The sequence below is a fragment of the Patagioenas fasciata genome, chromosome 10, assembly GCF_037038585.1.
Source record: "Patagioenas fasciata isolate bPatFas1 chromosome 10, bPatFas1.hap1, whole genome shotgun sequence".
In the NCBI taxonomy this organism is placed as follows: Eukaryota; Metazoa; Chordata; class Aves; order Columbiformes; family Columbidae; genus Patagioenas; species Patagioenas fasciata.
In genome coordinates this window covers 17,547,337-17,566,942 of record NC_092529.1, presented here as the reverse complement: position 1 = coordinate 17,566,942, position 19,606 = coordinate 17,547,337, and the positions used below count along the sequence as shown (strand labels likewise).

Sequence of the window (19,606 nt, the reverse complement as noted above, 5' to 3'; positions counted from 1 at the left end):
TAGCCTTCATTTTCCCTTCATATGACATACAATATAATGAGTTTATTTTAATTCAGAATTTCTGTCCTTGGGAAAATAAGAAGCTTTTCCCCTCTTTTCCATCCCAAAATGGGATGGAAAAAATATTGTAAAACTGAATTTTCGAGCATAAAATTTCCATCTCTTTTCAAGAACAAAAACCTGTAGGCTGGTACAACAGTTATCCTTGCTGCCTCATGGGAGGTTCATGTCTCCTGCAAAAGTCAGCATGCCCAGCCAGGTTATGTTTCTCTGTGTTGCACAGAGGACATTCAGCTTTCACAACACACAGGTTGCAGCATTTTGTGTGAAATTATATGTTTTATTGAGGGTCTCTGTAACACCCAAATAATATTTCACATGACTCACCCAGCAAGTCCTCCAGCCTTGAGGCTGATCTGCCACAAAACCAGTTGTTTCACCTGGAGTTCTCTATACCCTAAACATACCACCTGGATTTGGATGCATATTTCCTCTTTCAGGGAATGGTTCTCTGGACACCACATTAACCTAAAACGAAACAGGCATCACAACAATAGATTAGCAGTTAATACTAAACCATCAACTCTTCACTCTTTAAGGAAAAAGAAAAAATAGAGATAAAGTTGTTCTTTACACTGTGAAGAATGTTAGCACAAAAACATGTAATCTTGTGGGTGTGCTTTACATCCTAAAGGTCTCATAAACATGTTTTCTTTATCACGATTCAGGTTTTATAGACAGCTGCTATCCAAAATTGCCAAAGTTATTTTTCTAGAAAAAAAAAATTCCCAGTAATAAGTGATTAAAAATTGAACATCTTGTGAAAAATTCAAGAAAAACTGTTCCTTATAATGAAAATTTTAATTGATATCTGCTTGAATACATTTTCAGATTCATTATTGAAATTCTATTTTTGCCAAGCATTTTTATTAAAAAATTTGTGTCTTTCATCAAAAAAAATGTGACAGGTCTGAATGCCTTGAGATGAAAACTATTTTGCTTAATGAATTGTGTGACATTCAAGCCAATCTCTCTGTCTCCCACTGTACCTAACTATGCTATGTGATACAGATAGCTACTCAGGTCTGTACTAACATAACATTTGGCACTACTATTTCTGCAATTGCTACATTACCAAGTCACGCAACTGAATTCCCCTAGGTCTCAGGATGAAGCTTGTGGATTTGCCCAGGGGGGTAGTACTGATGATACAAATCTACCAACCTGCTCATGAGTTTGACTTTTTGCAGGGAGTAACATTTGACAATACCATCAACTCTGAAGAAACATCTAGCAAAATTTTCCTAACCTGAAGGCAGAAGCCACTTTATTAATGGAGAGTATTTAACTTGCTGGTTGAATGAAAGGAACTGTTTTTAAAAAATAACTTGAAAAAAAGACAAATGTCTATTTCTGCCTAAGATGCTGTATAACTTCTAGACGGTGTCCTGTTAATTGCAAAAAACATGACGCATTCAAGTCATAAATTAGCATTTCTCGAGGCAGCCAAAATAGCCTTTAAAATTCATTGCAGTAACACTGCTTTATTACAGCACTGAAACCACAGTTTCTCAACAGCAGCTCCCTATTCAATGTAAATATCTCTGCCAAGATTTGATAATACAAACAGGGAGGTTGGATGAAAAGAGGGAAATGATGAAAGAAAACTTTGCTGCAAATTAGTTATAAAATGATTTTAAGCTATCTCATTTCAAGTGTCTTTCACTTCCACCACATCGTGCAGTAACTCTTCCAGGAGGGCTGGATTATGCTAAAGAACCATCAGCCTTGACTCATTCCTTATTCGGGCAATCTCTCAAGCACAGCTTTCCCCAGCAAGGGATGGGGAGGGACCTTTAGGATTTCACAGACGCTGCTTGAAACAGCAAGCGGGACCTGACCACTGAACAATTTGCAGATGATAGCGCTTTTCCCAGGGATCTGTCTTCCTCCCTGCTATGTTTCACCTCATTCTTTCTGTCTCGTCCCAGATTTATGTCCCTTTTTCTTTCCTATCTTAGTCAGCCTCTCCCTCCTGCATATCATCTCCCTGCAACGCCTCCCCAGTTGGGAGGAAAAAGTGATTATTCTGTAGCTCTCACTGATGCTGACACTGACACTCACGCTTCATCACTTGAAGGGTTTTTTAGGATGATAATTTCCAGCCTTCCTGAAACTGAGTAAAGAATAACATGTAAAAACCCCAGAATCTGTGGTCTGTTGATCTAACCCCAGGCAAAACATGGTCCTAGCTGTGGCTGTTTTACATCTAATCACAGCAGAAGAACAGCTTTCAACCAGACTTATTTGTAGGTTTTTATCTCACTGTCCAGCTAAGTCAATCAATTGCTACAAACTGTGTTGTGCTGCAGGGTAAAGAATAATACAGAAATATTCATTGAAACTGTACAAAAATTATTCCCACTGCTGTGTATATAGGTTGAAACAGCAGTCTGGCCCCTGCTTGCCAGGTAATGCCACTGGTCCTTGATAAGACTGGTACAGCTGTTCCACTTTCAGGAGAAAAAAATAAAAAGAGCCATAATTCACCTCAGGAAGCATCCATGGAATGATTACTCCCTCCAAAACAATTTTATCTGTAAAAAGCTCCTTTTCCTCAGAGGGAAAATCCTTGTGGAGATTGATCCCAATTAAGGTTTAATATATGCCTCTATTTCTTCAGGAAAAGGATTCTTCTAGTTCCCATTGGAACCACTCGGAAACTTTAATGGTCTTTGAACCAAGTCTGGTGATGATGCATCTTCATTAGTGATAGGAGTGCTCCCTTGTTTCAGGTTTTTTTGTGGTTTGGATGCTTATCCGTCATACTGTGGCAAGCTAGGGATGAGAAATTGAACATAAACTTGCACGAAACACCTGAGATTTCCTATCGACCCAGCCACTCCTCAAGCCTGCTTCAAGAAAGCATCTTTTTTGCTGTGTACCTCTGCAAAACATCTTCAGAGTGACTTCCATCTCAGTGGCCCCAAAGCAACTACATCTAAGGCTCCTGAGAGGAGCAGGGATTTTTTTTTTTTTTTTTTTATGGAATTATCATTTAATTTCTGTGACATATTAAGCAAGCAAACCAGCAGGTTTCTGGCCCAGGCGCTCTCTGGAGGGTCCCTCTTACCAACTACCTGGCAAGGGAGAAGAGAGATTCCCTCTGACTCCCATGGGCTCTTTCATCAGCTCCTCGATGTTTCCGTCAACCTGTGTATGTTTTCCTGTATATCCTATTATTTTTCTCAACAAACTGAGTGCAGTTCTTAATATTGATTGTCATACTTCTCACACACAGACACACTTCTCTTCCTCTTTCTGTCATCATACAGCCATCAATCTTTTCTCTTACCCTGTTTTAGGCCTCATACAAACTTTTCTTTGTATCATCCCACTGCTGTTTAATAAATGATTCTTCTTGATTGAATCTGTGCCACAAAATCTTTGCATGTGCTGCTTACCTGAAGCTCCCTCTAATACTTCCAGTGCTATACTTTCCAAAGCGTCTCTTTCCTTCTGTGGCTGTCTGCACAGCATTTCAGGCTGTTCTGCTGCAGGATTTCTTTTCTTAGCTCCTCCAGCAGTGTTGGGTTTCCTTCAAGAATAACCATGGTTCTTCTAGGAATTCAGGTGCCTGTAGCCTCTTGCAATGAAAAAGGAAACAAAGATGGTTGTCAATTCAGACTGGTAACCAGTACAAGGTGATTTTGCCAGACTGTAAATCATTAAAGCATCTAAATGTTTCTCCTTTTCTTTTTTTTTGTTACTCAAAAAAACTCTTGACTAGTGATCATTCTTAGAGAAACTCAGACTCTGATGGCTGCTCATCGAGTTATTTTAAAGGGGAGCTTTATCAGGATACTTACCTGGGAGGGAAGATGTCATTTGCAGTCAGATAGTTTTCCCAGGGCTGGTTTTTTGTTTGTTTGTGGGGTTTTTTGTTTGTTTTTGGTTTGTGATGGGGGTGGTGGTGTTTGGTTGGTTTGGGGTTTTTGTTTGTTTGTTTTGTGGCTTTTGTTTGGGTTTTTTTTTGGTGGTTTGTTTGACACAAAACATGGCAGCTGACCACAAACATTCAACCCAGACACATTACGAACCTTCAAGGACAGTCTCACCTCCAGATATTCCCCTTACTGTTTGATCCCTAGCAGCTTTGGGTCTACAGCCTGCTCTGAAATACATTTTAGAGGTGGTGGGGTGGTGGAACACTTACAATTTGGGACTCAAGTGAAATAAGTCAAAGAGCAACCTGGCAAAAATAACAATGAGGCTGCCTGGACCACACTAAAGCATAAGAGGCTCAAGGTGAGAGGTGGGGGATAGGATCCCACTGAGTGGGATTCCACCCAGCATCCCACTCAGCTCTACCAGGGTGGAATCCCACCCAGCTGTACCAGTTGTCACCCCTGGGGCAGCCCAGCTCAAGTGCGTGTGGTCTGAGGAGTCATTTCCAAAGCTACTGAATTTCTCTTTGCTCAAGGGAAGTGACACTGGAAGCCAGTAGTTGAGTTTTATGATATCTCTATTGCTTATCAAATTTCTGAACTTTGTGAGAAGTATGAGAAACACATGTGAGAGTTCCTTGTGAATATACAACGAAATTTTTCTATACAAGGCAGCTGAGCTGCTTATCAAATAAATGAATAAAACAAAGTATTCTTTCTTAATGTGGAACTTCCATCTTTAATAAACATCAGCTTCATGTTCCCACGAGAATCCTATTATACAACTTCATTGATTCATGTATTAATATCATTTTGTATTAAGCTAGCACATAATAGATGATATGGAAGTGTTTTCATAAAACAACTCCTTCACTGCATAATATAACCCACTTATCATATTTTCAGCTCAAGTTTCAGAAAGTTCATGGATGCATTATACACAGAAATGAACAAATTAACTATATAAAAGTATAGTACATCATTCGCAAATTGCATGCAAACCAAAGTAAATATACAGTGCTAAGTGCTGGCTTTGAAATAGCTCAGGTTGAAAGACATAAATCAGCTAATAGAAAAAATATTTAAGAGCTCAATAAAATGGAAAAATCCTCTGCAGAAAACAAGACCTGATCTAGTGATTAGGGTACAATATATAAGCTATATGGCCAGGATTAGCGCATAGGTTACCCATTCAGGGACAAGACTTTCCCTCAGAAAAAAACAGTCCTGTCTCGCAGCACCATTCGCTATCAGCGTAAGAAGGTGAAACCCAAGAAGATATTTGTTTTTATTTTGGTTTTAGGGGTTTTATTTTGCTTTGTTTTATTTTGCCTGCCATTGCATAACAGGATTCAGCAATACTTCAATATCTAATATGGTGAGATTAAAAAAGGCTCAGGAGCTTGCTCTTTTTCATAAAATCTATTTGAAACTAAGCTCAGAAAGACAGACAAGGAAACCTTTTTCCTGCCAAACAGTGTACCAGGGCAACAATGACACAGACCATACTCTGCAGCCCTGTGAGCCTTGTGTTGACTTACAAGGTTTTCATCTTGTGGAGTTCATTTTACAGATGCTCAGGTAAAACTGCTAATATTGGAGAGCTCTTATGAATATGTTCAGCACTGGAAAAAATGATGGTTTGCAGGAGGAACACACACACAACTTCAGTCTTACACAAAAGCAGCGAGGGTTTGTTTCTGTGCTGCTGCTGCAGCACCAGCGATCTGTCCCAGTGATGGAACCATCGTGTGAGGTGTCACTGCCTTCCATGGACTTGTGTCAGCACAGAACTGGCTCCAGCTTTTCAGACGTTGTTACCTGTTACCTCCACCACGCTGCTACACAGCTAAGTAACTCTAAGCTTTAACTCAACTTGGGGAAAATAAGTGGGGAAGAATATATATATATATACACTTTTTAAGATACTGACTAGCTGTGACTATTCCATTCAAATTCCTGGTTTCTGCATCATCACACTTCAATGTTCCCTGAATGTCAAAGCATTGCACCGATGTTATAACACAAATTTAGTATAATATCACAAATGTATACTTTGCCTTCAAGCTTGTTTTTGGCTGGAGTCATTCTTTGCTTCTGTTACTGATTCTGGCTCTGATCCTCAAAGTTGTGTCAATGCCCAACACCAGCTGCTCCAAAGATGCTGCCTGTGAGACTCAGAGCCTTTCTGCTTCTCTAGGAAAGGCCTCATTGCTACTCATACAACCACTGTCATACAGCCAGTTCAACTGTCTCATAAGGCACTACATGCAATTCATCCTTTCTCCCCTCCCATTTCAACATCCCACACTTTCCTATCCATTAATAATGTCCATCTTGTACTCAGAAAAGTGATTATTAAATCTTAAAGTCTCAGGAGCAGACACTTCATCCACAAATCCGCCCACAGGTACCATCAAGTACAGTAATTCCACTAATCTCCTTTATTCTTTCTCTCTTGTACAGTACAATTTAGAGCAAATTCAGAATATGAGTTGCTGCATCTTTTTCAGCACCTTCTCCACAGCTTGAAAATTTATTATGTATTCCAGCTGGTTTTATGACAGTCAGATGCATATGGGATGCTTCAGCTTCATAGGCTGCATTTCATTTCAAATAAGGCACAGGTCTTAGATGTCTTGAATAGAATGCAGCTGCCTCTGCCCAGTGACAACAGTGACAAAAAGTCACACTGGCCTGAATAATAAAAGATAAAAGCCCAAATAGTGTTGTGTTTCTTATTATTTGTAAATGGTCCTACACCTATATTCATTGAACTGAAAATACTGAAAAGGCATCTACGGTTCATTCACCAGTTTTCCTATAATACTTTAATCTCAAGTGTATTTGTAACAAAAAACCATGACCTACGGGAGATTCTTTTGTCATCTGACTTGATCAAAATCACAAGAAGAGCTAGTATTTCTGCCTGTCCTTTTTAGTAAGCTGTTTACCAACAGAAAACACTTTTTTTTTTCCAGAAACCATCCTCACCCTTTGCCTAACTAGCATTACAGGTGTTAATTTACTTATGAATGCTTCAAAACCTACATGTTAACAGGAAGCATTGAAAATACTTTCCCTGTGTTGAATCATTAAAAATATATCACTATTGAATCTCCAGGCTCTTCCCCGCCCCCCCCAGTACTGACTCATCACTTCTCGACTGTCAGAAATGGTCCTCAAGACTCCGGCTTACCTTCCAGGTCCCTTGAGCAAGCGACAAGTCACACTACGTGACTTTTTAACTCCCTCCCCTCAAAATGACCTGTCACTTCCCAACCCCCTGTTTCCTCTGGGCAGTAAACAAGTCTTGCTCCAGGAACAGTGTGATCCATTTTTAATCCTGCATCACTGTGTCTGGGACTTCTAGTCCAAGGCAGAAATAAAAAGACTGCAGCACAGGCAGACTAGAAATGCAATCAGAGCAGGGTTTGTAACGTAATAGAGCTACCTGGAGTAATGCTGTAATCTGAAACAGCCTTCATGAGTTGTTCAGAGAGAGAGACCCTAAATCCTCCAATCAGCTACAAATATACAGTTGCATTACTACCGTGCATTTAAATGCCTTTGAAGTCAATAGAGAGATTCTTAGTATTTTTTTTACAGGCTCATGTGTTTTATATAGAAATATATACACATACATATATGAATTTGTATATAAATCTCTCCAGGGGTTTAATCTGGCTTGAGAGTTCCTGAAGAACTCATAACTGAGACACTAAGGAAAGGTAGAGTCTGAAAGCTCTCTGTCTATAGGTTGTTGTTATATTATGTCTTTTGAACAGAGTTTGGATTCCGTTAACCACCATTTTTCTTTTCTTGGGTTTGTTTTTTTTTTTTGGCAAGGCGAGAGTTGTCTCTATTTTGTAATGTAGACATCATCATTTCAGAGCACATTCCCAAAGAGGCCAATTTAAAGACTGACAAGAAAATCACCCATTGTATTTGGACAGAGAGAAAATGATATTTTTCCAGCTGGAAAGGGAAAAAAAAAAAAAAAGGAGGAGAAAAGGAGAAAAAAGCTTGAGGTTTTGCCAACCGGAGGATCATAATTATGGAAAAAATATACTGAGCTTTAGTTGCGTGTGCCATTGCACTAATTTTCCCAAAACTCCCTTTTTTCCTGTGGTGCAGAAGCACCCCGTGACCAAGTCCAGTTGAATGCTTACAGTGACCTGCACAGGTCCACCAGCATCCTCACCGCTGCCAGTGCCGCTGAAGCTGGGCTGAGTCACCCATTTATTTTTCATTCCCATTTTTACCTTTCCCATCTTGCTCCCTTTCCATCTCCTTTCTCACAGTCTCCCATGACCACAGCCACCACCGCCTCCACCTTGAGGCATGTTCCTCCTCCTGCCTTTTCTCAGCTCCTGCTGCAGGGATGACACCAGCTCAGTCATCCAGAGCTTTGAACAGGAAGGTAACAACACCAAAAGTCTCAGCAGTCAAAAACACCATTTAGCAAGATCAGATAAGAGACCAGAAGACAGAGTTTTTGACCAGTTTCCACTGGAGGGCTTGACAGAGCAGATCCACAAGAAGACAAAGGGAACAAGGCAAGAGGCAGGTTAAAAATAAGCACAGGTACCCTTCAGAGGGCACAAATCAGATCAAAAGCCTCTGACATTTTAACTTAACTGATGGTTGAGAAAGTACTTCCAAATCAGAGAGCAACTTGCTGCTGTGGAAGGGGAAAATGCTTCAGTGAGGAAAAATCCATATTTTTTTTTATATTCAGGAAAAAAGAAGGTATTTTTATTTATTTTTGTCTCATATTGATTTGGACATGGAGGTTAAAAATAAAATAAAATACCTGTTTTGCAGGCTAAGGGCTGCCACTCACTTCAGCGGTCCTGTCAGTACCTGGAAACAAACCTTTTCATACAAGTCCAGTATGGACTCAGCACACCGAGTCCTGCTGCCAATGCTCAGCAATGGCCAAACCTGCCCTCCAAAATCCTGGGGAAAGCCACACCACCAGCATAGACTCAGTCTGCCACCACTGCAGGCTCTAAATGAGCTCTGCCTACAGATCACACAGGACTTAACACCTAGAACTAGGCACTGGTGCCATACATAGAGAAAAGTTAATTAAAAAAATTAGCTGAAATCCCAAATGCATTTTTTCAACCAAATAATTTAAAATTTTGCTCTACATTTCTTTGTTTCAAAGCAGGAGGAAATAAAAAATACACACGCACAAAAAACCCAAACGAACAAACAAAATGCACACCAGAAACTGCAAATGTAGACTAAGAACAAGAGGCTAAGTGAAGTGCACGTAGTGGATGAATAGAGTGTGGGTAAGGAGTAAAAAGCCTCAGGCTTCTTTAAATGTCTTTCTATTGCTAATTAAAACACTGTGCAGATCTTCCCATGGGAGGAATCATGGAAATTGAGCCTCACAGCATCAGCTTGAGAGAGGAGAGGTTCGCAACTGCTTCCCTGAGATGAAATTTTCTCCCACAATTCTTTCCACTGTCCCATCTCACCCTAACATCACTGCACCCCCCCAACACACTGCTGCCTATCCTGGAGCCAAAAACCAGACAAGCGGAGCAGAGGATTGTCCCTGCACCCCCAGCCCAGCAGAGAACTGTCCGTGCACCCCCAGGCTTCACCAAGCAAGACTGTGAGCACGTGAAGTCACTTAATTCAGGTTAAGGTAATCTGGGGACATACGATGGGAAAACTGTGTGTGATTTATTCCCCTCCATGGTAAATTTATCTTGGATGCCCCAGGGTTCAGGCTGGGCTACAATTAAGTGCCTACAAGCCACAGGGCAATTTGTCCCAGGGGTATATTGCGTGCTTGGCCTCTGCAGCTTTGCTTCTGCAGCTCAGCTCTGGAGTGGAAAGCACTTTTGCTGCTTCCTCCCTGTCCCCTATACCCTTAGTCAGCACAGAGGGCCCCCCTGCCACAGCCCTCTCCCATCCTTCCTCCACAGCCCTGCTCACCATTCAGTTGCAATGCAAAAAATCTCAGGCTCTGCACTTACTGGAATAATCTCATGTCACGTTCACAGAGACCAGAGGGGATTTATTTCTAGATGAAACTTGGCTGATAATATAAAGCAAGTTATTAATCCACTCAGGACAGCTATGTAACACCCAAAGCCTGTTACTCTTGCTGGCTGGAAGGAGGTATTTGATTGAATCAAGAGGGATTTGTCGAGCTCTCCTTGTTTAAGTTAGAAGCTGCTTAAAATTTGTAGCTGGGGTTTGTGCTCCTGTGTCTACCACCCGACTGTTGCTTCTTCATTACTGAGACTGAGCCTGTGAACTCAGACTTTATAGTAAAAATAGGAAAGTCAGGATTCACATTCTCTGTGCTATGTTTCCCTTTGGTATCAAGATGCCAGGACTAGAGATAAGACCAACTCTGACTATTCACTTTTTTGTCTTGAATATTCATTACCTAACTCTTCCTTTCAGTCTATGAACCCAGCTTCCCTGCTTATCCCCTGGTTATGGCTTGCCAGCTCTCAGTCTTTCCTTCTCCCGTCGTAAGACCCAAGCTGATACCCCTGTACCTCTCTCCACTGTCTCATCTTTCAGCCTCCCCCCATCAGAGCCCCATTCCCAGCCAGAGCATTGCACCACACTCCCCCCATGCTCCCCAAGGCAGACCCCCATGCCCATGGTGGTGCTCCCTGGCACTCTGCCACAGACTGAGCGAGATGCAAGGTAACTCCCGTCAGCTTTTACCACCTTTTCTGGCCATGAATAAGCTGCACATTGGGAAATTCGGGGTGCACAGGATGCTTTGAAGATTGGGGGAGTTTTGAGTGGTTGTGTTTATGTACCTCTGTGCTAGAAAACTGAGACTTCTCCACAGCAGTGGTTTAGATCTGTCAAAACTCTGTGTTTAGCTGCTGCTTTAACCTGCAGGGGCTGGATTTTCTCTCTTTTTCTGTCAGAGGGTTTGATGAGAGAACTGGTATCAAGAAGATCAGGCAGAGAGTGATGATAATGCTTTTAGCATCTGAGCCAAAGCCCACTGCCTTTACTGAAAGCCTTTCCATTGACTTCAGTGGGGTTTGATCAGTGCTTTGCTGTTAAGGAAGTTTCTTCACCAAGGTATCCCAAAGCAGAGCCACAGGACAGGACAGGCTTTGCTTTGAGCGTGTCTTCAGACTTAGACATCAAATTTTTCACAGGTCACCATGTGTTCTGGTCACAGAAGTCTGCAAACAGGCAGGCAGACAAGGGAGAAGAATGGAAGATCTTTCCCCCCCCCCGCTCCACTTCTACTTCCTTAAACATCTTCCTCATTGTTTCTCTCATTACATTTCTTTTTCAAGTATTCCCAAGCACCTCCCTAAAGGATCTGAAAAGTTATCAACTCGTTTTTAACAGAGAGATGTAAAACTAGAAGGTCTTGTACAACAAATAAATAAAAATGAGGGAAGTGAAGAAAGTAGACACAAAAAAGATGATTAAATGTTTTGTGAGGCTGACAGAAAGGCACTAGTTTAACTCCTCTCTCTGATTGTCTGAAATCAGTTAAATGTAAGTAATGCAATTCTCCCTGTCTCTACTTACTGCATTATCCACAAACTCTGCTATCCAGGGAGACGAGCAGATCTTGACATGCTGTGACAAGCTGCCAAAGTTTCTGCAAACAGAAGGTTCCTGAGCAGCCACAATACACGAGGACAGCCCACACGTGCTCCTAATGAAGCGAGCACGGTGACACGCAGAGCACCCGCAATCTGCCTCCCTTGTCACCCGAGCAAGTCACGCCAGAAATAAAGGAACAAATGGTGTATGGAAATGCCTGGCAATGGGAGCAGCACATAGGCTCCTGCAACGGGAACTAATGTCAACTTCTACATCTCGTAACAGTCGTCTTCCCTGTCTTAAATCAGAAATTAAATGAGCAGGTGCAGGCCTGAGCCTATGACCCTCCAAGGGTTTAAACAAAACATACTCATTAAGATGCCATTTGACACCATGTATTTTTTGAGGGGTGAGACCATGTTCTGTCATTTCCTTCTTAGGCTTTCTGCCTTGTTACACTCTAAAAGCTGGAAGTTAATTAACTGCTTGCACAAAATGGAGGAGGGCTGAGGGAAGGTGTGACAGAGCCAGGTTGCTGCCACAGGGGAACATCTCTGTGTAAATGCTGGTATCCATCCACAGGCTCCAGAAAACCTTGTCCCCGAAAAAATACAAGCCAGATGCAAAGTACATGATATGTGCTCCACTCCTCTGCAGTGGCTTCCCCTTTGGAGCCCCCAGTTAATTGTAACTTTGAGGTATAGCAGCCTATAATCGTGTACATGGAAACTCATTTCTCTTTAAATGAAACCTACCTAACGGTTGCCTTTTACTGGAACAATTTTCCAATAAACAAGCTCTGAAATTTAGAAGGAATCTTAAACTCTATTAAATAATACAGTTCCTCCACAGGAATTTCTCCTGGGAAAGGATGTCTTCTATTCAAGTGCCATGTTATGACAAGCATGACAGACTTGATAGCGATCTGTTCCAACTCATGACATTGCTTAAATTAGGTTAGATAGAATCTGTACAGGCTTTCTAAGGAAAGCTCCTCTGGGCGAAAGCACTATTATTTTTGTTAATGGCTGTGAATTATGATTTTCTTCTCCTAGGAGTCATAAACTATGTTGCTACACAGTAGTACATCATGTAATGTATGTAATACATGACTCCTTAGTAGAGGAGGAAACTATTACATTTGCATACATTAGAGCCAGAGTTGTAATCAGAATGTGTTTTCCCACTTCCTTCATTGAATATTTATAGATTTCTTTCTCACTTCCCCCTCTGCTGCACATGTCTCCTGCTTGACCTGGTGTCTTCCTCTCTCTTATTCAGACTTTGGAAGGGTACATGTTTCTGGCACGTTCCCGTTGCTTTGCAAACACCAAGTGACTGGCTTTCTTTCAGATTGCTTTCTAAGCCTCACACAGGCTCCCATGCGTGTGCAGCCACAGCCTCAGCCATGTGAAAAGACAGATGGGGGCAGAAAGGAATTTAACTCCGTTGCTGTGGGCTTACAAGCACATCAGAGCATTAGACAGCAGTTGCCGACACCAAGGACACTTGCAGGTAAACAAAGGGATTTTAAGGTTGTACAACCTGAGTAAGCTCAGAAGTGCTACAGCCAGCAAGTGACACTTTATACCTTCAAGAACTGCCAGACCACGAGTATGGGAAAGGACAAACTATCCCATCCTCCTGTTTCAGTCCTCTCATAGCATAACATCTCAGCACAACTTAGCAGAAGGGTAAGAAAGCACAGAGCGATACATTCGGTGCTGTGCCACTGTTTCCAGTGCATTCCATACAGCTGTTTCTGAGGGCTCTGATCTTCAAAGGTGCTCTTGGGCTCCTAAGTCACTAAGGTTTTATTCAGAAATCCTGCTCAGAAGTCTGCCAGGCAAACCCACACTTGTATTCTTCCACGTCTTTGATCATTCATGTCTTGAATTTAATAAGAGCCATTCAAGCGCAAACTGAGATCATTAAGGAGATAGACTTAAAGGTTTTTTTCTGAGCTTACATAAACACACCTATTTCCTCATCAATAAAATACAAGCTGAGAGAAGACTGGTGCTTATTTGTATAATTTGCAAAGAGGAGATCTGAGCAACTTGGACAAAGAAAAACAGCAAGTACACTGGTTTTGATGCTAGACACGAGTACAGAAACAAAGCAGCAAAGCTGGAAGCCTCTCATAAGGATCAGAAGGCAATACACCACCAGGATAAAGTAATACTTTGGACTTTGGAAAAAGTTCCTTTTGATTCCCATAAAGCAACAAAAAGTATATAAAGTTCTAAGAAATTTTATTGGATCACAAGTACACAAAACCAAATTGGACCTTTTTTTGCTAATTGCAATATCTGCAACCTGTGTAACAGCACATCTCCAGCCTACCCTTGAGAGAACATTTCTATAAGTGTCTGGGTTACATACAAAATCAGGTCAGGTGAGGCATCCTCCACGGGTTCCTGAAGCCTTGCTGAAGCACTTAGAGACTGACAAAAGCAACCGATTATGGATGTGCTCCTAAGTAAACTGATACCAATCAAAGCAGGGGAAATCTTCTCCACGTCCATCACACTGGCAAAGGCTCAACCAGGTTAAGAGAAGGTTTCACATCCGTGTGTCAGAGGTTCACAGTAATAACAGGCTGCATGCTCAGAACCCAGTTATTGATGGTGCAGGGCGGTTAGAGAGAAACCAAGAGCATTTCTTACTGACTCAAACCAATTTACACTCAGGTTTCCAGAGTAACACGTTGTTATTTGTTATCTGAGAGATCATTCAAGGCAAACTTCAACCTTGCAGGCAGCCCATGGGTAGCACAGCAGGCAGCGATGGGCAGGGGCTCATATTTGCGGGAGCTGAGAGCACTGCACAGTTGTAGGCTGCTGTCACTAAAGGGCCACAAAGATCTCTGTTTTGCCTTATGGAAATATTCTCCATCTTGAAGCAGATTTATTGCTGGACTGTCAGGGAAGAGCTGCCTTCGCTCCTCCTTGTTAGAGAGAGTGTGGTTACAACTTCTGAGTACTTGCCAAGGAGGAGGGGATGGGTTTACATGGTAGTCCAAGGGTTTTCATGCATGATCAGGGATGTACTCAGAGCTAAAAGATGTTTAGCTGCCTGAAAAATGCAGAGAAACACACGGGCCCAGATCCTTGAGGAAAAAAGGTTCTCCTGGGTAGGGCTTAGTGGGATTTCTAAGCCTTCTCAATCAAGAGAAATGTAATGACAGGACAACAGCACCTCTCAGCTTTGGTGCTCTCTTCATCTTAAAGATGCATAAATACCTTTGCAGAACTGGTCTTTCTGCTAAAGAGCGGTCACAATTCTAAAAGGGGAACAAAAAATCAAATAGGATTTGTAATTTCTGAGCTACTGGGACAGGCACAAAATAAACAGTAGCAGGTGTTTTTACTTTCTACATTTGAATTCATGACAAGAAGACATTTAAAAACAAACAAACAAAAGCACAATGTGAAAAGCATCTCGACATAACTTTAACATCTCTCTTCCCGTATGGGACACTAGCCACAATGATCTAATTGTTATATTATAGTCATTTACCATCCTAAAATAGACAGACACCACCACTCTTCTCCTACATCAGCCTGGAACAATCATTAGTGTGAGGCAAACAAGAAAGGAACCTACTTTAAGCCACTATTCAAACTCACAGTCCCTGAAGGAGGAGGTGTCACATACCATTGTACAGATATGTGTCCAGAATACCCACTCAGTTCAGGACACGTGCCATTACAATTGCAATGTGTGGGAAGGTGTGTAATTGTATTGTGTCACGATTTTTCAGTTGATAAACAGCAGACTTCAGCTCGCAGTGCTGTTAATCTAGCATCTTTATGAAAACAACATTTATTTCCAAAGAGAACTGGATATTTATGGCTGATAAGTGTTATCTGATGTTTTTCATAAAATTAAATTTAAGTTCATACTGCATGCTCTCCAGACTGTCCTACATTATAAAATTACACTTAAAGCAAAAATTATATAAATCATAGACAAACTGATACAATCCTCACTCCTTAAAAGTACTGCATGGGTATTATTTAACCATGATTTATTCAAATCAAATGCAAATTAAATAGCAGTGGGTGTGGTGTATATGCAAATTTCAAACACTACCCAGTCCCAATTTCCCTTCATGAACTGCCTGCAGCTATAACTCTCAGAATTTATGAGCTGCTCAGCTTCTAATACAATCTTTGTGATTGTAATGAGACAAAAAGAATGGAAAATGACAAAAAGTCAACATATTGCCATAGTCCCTATCCCTCTTCAGGGGTCCAGACACCCAAAAAAGAACTATCTTGAAGATAGACAGGCAATGCAGAGCATGGGCGTGTGCAGGTACCTGTCAAAAACCCTGTATACAGAGGGCACCTGAAGCTTTCTGTGTTATCCAGAGACCCAAGACACTGAGGGCTCGGGATCACACACAGAAGACAGCACGAAATAGCAGCTGCCCCAGTGCTCCTTCTGGCAGCTCATGGATACAACTGATCGAGAAAAAAACCCACAGCTGCTGTAGACCTCATACCCACAGCTCTGACCTACATCTCTCTTATTTCTATCAGATGTAGCCTGCTTTTTGGCAGTAAAAATCACTTTCATCAGCATCTCCCCATGGATTAGATGCAATCTGTCTCTTTGTTTTCCATCAATAATGTGAAATGACAAATTCCATTAAGAACTCTATCACACCTCTACCCAGAGGGGATAGTTTTTATGTTGCTAACACCTAAATGCCTGGATTGAATTTTTATTAAAGCAGATTCCCATTTTTTTCATAGAAAGTATTTTCTATTTCAAAGCAAGTTAACATTTTGGGAACTCTTCACACCAAAGGTGTGATCTGGCTGCAGAACTGACCTGTTCCTGGACACACTCATTATGGAGGGTTCAGTATTTTTCTGGAGGAAATGTGATGGTGACCCTCCAGGCTGACCTACCTGCCACCAACACAGGTCATCCAGCACTGAAGGAGTCATGCCCCCAGATTGAGCTGAACCCTACAGATGGGTGTACTTCAAAGCCAAGTCTCTTCCACACTGGTCCCAGAGGGAAAATTTTCCTACACTAGGCTGATAAAGCATTACAAGCATTCTCCTCCATATTCTCCTGACACTTGAAGGCCCCCTGCCTTTTATTTTCTTTGAAATTTCCTTTTGAATCATTTCTTTGAGCATTCTTACAAAGGCTGTGGGGACTTCCACCCTGTGACAGCCTCCCTGCATTTTCCTCAAGATTTTGCAAAGAGCCTTCCAGCAGCTTCATTTCCCTCCAGGGCACTGAGACATCAGATTCAGTTGCAAGAGACCTGACAACAACGAAGCTGTTTCCCAGACCTGGCAGTCTTCATCCTGGCATGTAGAGAGGTTTCCTTCACAGTTTCAAAAGCAATAGCATAAAACAGCCCCAGAGTCTCTCCTTCACTTTCCCCCTTTCTATCTCTTATAATATAAAAGGAATTTGGTGATTTTTCATTCCTGTTTTGGACTCATTGTGCTTGTCACCAGGATCTTTCCCTGAGGACATACCTATAGACATACTCTTTTTCTGAAAACAGTTCCACATCACCACCCACAACAAATCTGAAGAGCAAAGGCTGGTATTTACTGAGGAACAGAAGGGGAGCCACATCTAACCCCTCTGGGCACAAACACAAAACCAACTTCAGCAATAGGTTTTGGAGATCAGCCCCTCCATGAAGAGGGGAAACTATCCCAGACAGAGCAGGACAAGGGAAAAGAACAGAAATGGAGCTTTTCCTAACCCCACTGACTGAACACTGGGAGGAAAGATGGACCAAAACACACGAGAGATTGGTAAGTTTGTCTGAATCAGAGGTCCATCAGGACTCCTGGCTGTATCCTGCCACTTGCAGCTATGGTAACCATATTTGCTAAGTGTGATTACATTTTCTATTTTTATTAGACATTCGGTAACCACACAGCCTGTCATAGGGACATTTAAAACGTAGAACACAAACAATCCTCAACAAAGAGAGGATTAAAACTTTAATTTTGGTTCTGAGTAAGCAGTTCCATGAAGCACAAAGGAGAGCCTGCTTTTAACTTCAAGTTCAATGAAAGCAAATCTTGTGTTCCTGGCAACCGGGAAAGTTGCCCTTTCCTCTGTTAACTCCTTTTGGAGATAGCACAGTTTCTCTGAGTCCAGAGTAGCCTGGAAACTCTGCACCAGAAAAGGTATTTGAAGAAGAAATAAAGGAAACATACAACTCTGAGCATAACGCGTGTGAAGCCCCATCCACTACAAATAGAACATTCTAATTTGTGACTGCAGACCTTGGAGTAACACAATCAAAGCCAGCGACTGATAGTGCAGTGTTTGCGACTTGTTCCTGTCTGTTCTGTTTCCAGCTAATTATCCCTTCCTTAAGTGAACAGAAAACAGTTTAATCTGTTTTCTCAAAGCTCATTCTGTCACATTAAGGGGGTACACAGCACTTTCACTGCTAGTAAAACCTATACCTATAAACTACTGAAGACAGTAAATCCAACTTTCTGTGCAATATTTTCTATTTGAAAAACTCAATCAGTTCCTCCAAGGGAGGAGGAACAAAGCATGCAGGAAAACACTCAGCATACACCACCCTCATCTGGCACACAAACCACTTTGCCTCCTCCCATCTACCTTCAGGTGCAAAGAATGATGGTGAGCATTCCACATCCCTGCTCCTTTTTCCCTACTGATAGCAAGAAACAACCCAAAAACCCACTGCACCTTGTCTTCTCCCCACTCCTCTTTCTGTTAGTGGGAATGTAGGGTTTCCCAGCACTGATTGTTCCAGCTCACCAAGCCTGCTGTTGTACAGGGTGTTCTCTTCATCCTTTCCAACATTTCATAACATAGGCTCACTCACACTGGGGATTGTGTACCTATGGTGGAAAAAGCACAGCTTCACAAGGATAGAGAAAGCACACAGCTTTGGATTAGCAGAGTTTTATCCAACATTTATGCATGTCTTAGCGTTGGATGGTAGCAAGAAGGAACAGCTCCTACCTAAGGAGTGGTCTCCTTGGAGTAGTAGCAATTCACTTTGGGAACCCTTGTTAGCAGTCAGCACTTTATCAGCTGTCGTTAGGCTGCACCTGTGCTTTGGTCTCATGAGTCTGTTAAATAACCCACCTGACATCTCCTCAGTCTGCTGGCCATTTTATGGTTTTGTGACTTATTCCTCAATAATGTCAATATAAACATAGGATTCATGTGGACTGACCTGAAGAGGCAAAAGCTACTGTTAGATAACTATATCCATAGATCCAGCTCAGTCTTCATGTCTCTGTGACCCTTCTCTATATTGAACCTGACCCAAGTCCTGCTGACACTTGTGGGAAATGTCTGGCCCTAGACATATTTGTCTTTATGCTGTCTTCATGCTTTTCTGACCAAGTAAGTTGTAGTGTTACTAAGCTTTTCTTATAAAAACAATCCTTCCTTATTTGGAAAAAAAGAAAATTCAAGCAATGAATTACAGAATTACAGAAGACAGAGCCACAAGAGGACTGAAAGAGGATACCCAGCCAATTTCCCCAATCCCAACAGAGGACCATGTCTACTTAAACTATTCATGAAAGATCTTGTTCAAGCTATTCTGAGAATTTTCAGGCATGAATTGTGCTGCGCTTTTATTTAGACATGATTTTAAAAATTCTTTACATGGTTTTGTCCTTGCACAAGTTTTTATATAAATTGTAGCTCCATGGAGTTAGTCAAATTAAAGATCATTATTTTTGTGGGGTGTTGGGGGGTGGGGTTTGCATTAAGCAACGTGTAAAATACACAAGGCAATGTCAAAACAAATTGGGATTCTCTTTATCTGCACTTTCCAGTTTGAAAATATTCCAAACTATACAATGCAAAACACATATGAAGTTGGAAAGTATCCTGTGGGGAGAAATCATGAATAAAACAATTTGGTGCCTTTCCAATCTGACAAAACAAATAAACTATTTGAGCAGTGATTCTCAGGGACAAAAATCATTCAGCTTTTCATTATATGTGTTAATTCATGCTTTACATATTTTAAAAAACAGTAAGTTTGTGACTTGAAAACCTGCTATTACATCTCACCACAAGTGTAATTCATTCAATAC

The 19,606-nt window shown here is 41.5% G+C and overlaps 1 long non-coding RNA gene across 3 annotated transcripts in view; it reads right to left on the bottom strand.

The window, feature by feature from the left end:
• Positions 1 to 19,606, bottom strand: part of LOC139828791 (uncharacterized) — a 68,888-nt gene that overhangs the window by 34,928 nt on the left and 14,354 nt on the right. For all 3 annotated transcript variants that reach the window (XR_011740761.1, XR_011740762.1, XR_011740763.1), the window contains exons 2-3: positions 3,465 to 3,646; positions 388 to 528 (exon numbers count right to left, since the gene is read on the bottom strand). This is a non-coding gene — a long non-coding RNA (uncharacterized lncRNA). The remainder of the gene's footprint in view (positions 1 to 387; positions 529 to 3,464; positions 3,647 to 19,606) is intronic.